Below are 2,143 nucleotides of genomic sequence, written 5' to 3'. Positions count from 1 at the left end.
CACACACAGAGAGAGAGAGAGAGAGAGAGACTCTTCACTAACTTTGTCATATGTTGAAACTATTTGTTGTTTCATTCCCGCCTGTTTCTGGGTAAACATTTCTCTGGTTTCTTTTTTTTTTACTGTTTCGTCATTTTCTCTTTCCTTGAGTTCAAATAATCCAAGAGGCAGAAAACAGGAAGAGTGGAATATTGAAAGAATGAGGTTGGAACAGAAATACTGCAGCGCACATCTGCTGAACAACGTCGTCAAAGATAAGAAGAAAAACCTGAAAAACCAACTGTTAAAATACACGGTCCAATTACAGAACGAGGACAGAGGCGGCGCTTTGATTTATTTGTTTTTTATTTTATTTTTATATTGTGATTCAACACTGCGTTAAGCCGTTAACGACTGCAGTGATACAGCCATGTCCAAAGGCTAGCATGTGGCTAATTTGAGGAGGCCTCAAATCATTCTTAAATGAAACAGACTATATAAATAATTTAGTGATTATTTAATTGATTTGTTACATTTTAAGGAATTTAATTGCCACATCTAACTTTTAGTCAAATAACAATTTCAGTTTTTCTTTTCTTCAGTTAGCTCTTTGCTAACTAAAATGTACTTCTTTCTAATTTTCTTACAGGATCCTTGAAAAAAAAAGTTACCACTTGATTTATGTTATATAAAAGAAATCCCGACTTTACATCTTATTGACTTTGTTCTGGCTAACGTGAGGCTGTTTTGTCATTGTTTTTGCTAAGTTTCTAAGTTAGCACCTGGCTAACGCACAGTTACCTTCCAGTGATTATGAAGCTGTAACTGTCGCTCACGTTAGACTTTTAATCTTTTGTTCGTTTTGCTGTCTTTTAGCTACGCTCATTTCAGCTACTATATAGAACAACATTATCAAACAAAGTCATTTGCTGTGAATAAACGTGATTTGTTTCAGCTTTTTTCTTTCAAATCATCAAATCTAATTACTAACGGTTGAAAACCATTGGAACAATCCTGGAAAAAAAAAAACATAATGAAAAGAACGGTGTGAAGAAAATGAGGTGGCTATCGATGTAGTGTTTGATGATCCTCCCACTGTTACCTTGAAGCAGAGCCGGTGGAAAACTCCATTTACTGCCGCAGCAGTTATTCAAAGTTCTCTTCACACAATAAGAACCCCAGAGTGGGGGCAATAAATCAGGCTGGAACAAATGTGACCTGTTCTTAAATGAAATATTCATCAAGTCCTAATGAAAGACTCCAGGACCAGCAGCCGTCTTTACACACACACACACACACACACACACACACACTCCTACAGCAGCACAGGAATCAGTACTTCCATTTTCAGCAATCATTATTTCAACCATTAGCTGCTCTGTTAGCTACCAGAGGCATTTGTAAATCAGCTACATATAGATTTGCAAACACAAACACACACACACACACACACACACACACAGACACACATGATTGAGTCTGTTATGAGCCCCTGGTTTGGAATCAAACAGGAAATCCAAAGCGCTCACTTCCTCTCAGTGAAGCCCAGACCTGAGGTCCAGGAACTGGACGTCTTTTATTGTAGATCTGAACAGTTCTGCAGACGTTGTTACCAGAGTTTGAAAGATCTCTGATCGACGTCAAACACCAGTCCGGAAAAATCCAAACTTTTTTCCGTGTCCGTTCTTTTTTATTCTTCCTTCTCACCGACTGTGGAACTAAACCAGAGTTTCCCAAACGTTTTTATTTCTTGGCACCCATATTTTAAAAATCACAAACCTTCGCGACCCAACTCCTTGGAAACTTGATGCGAGACAACCCAAAAAAAAAACCCAAAAAACTATTGCGACCCACCTGAGGGCCGCGACCCAGTCTTTGGGAAACAATGCACTAATCCATCTGTTCCTTCTCGTCTGAGTTCAGTTGCTAACACGTTGCCTCACGACCCGCCTTTCTTTTCTTTCATGTTTTGTGCCGCCCCTGAAGACCTCTGGCTCCCCCTAGAGGAGACGCACTTCCCACTTGTACAACCAGTCTTGTGCTCCAGTGTCATTTAGCAGGATTAAGTTAGTAGTTGAATACGATGATTATGTGATATGTTTTTTCGAAGATAAAAATATTATTTTTAAAAGCCTAGAATTTTCCTTCCGGACTAAAACCAAAC

Source organism: Cynoglossus semilaevis, chromosome 7 (assembly GCF_000523025.1).
Source record: "Cynoglossus semilaevis isolate Cse_v1.0 chromosome 7, Cse_v1.0, whole genome shotgun sequence".
Classification (NCBI taxonomy): domain Eukaryota; kingdom Metazoa; phylum Chordata; class Actinopteri; order Pleuronectiformes; family Cynoglossidae; genus Cynoglossus; species Cynoglossus semilaevis.
Note: the sequence above shows the minus strand (reverse complement) of the source record.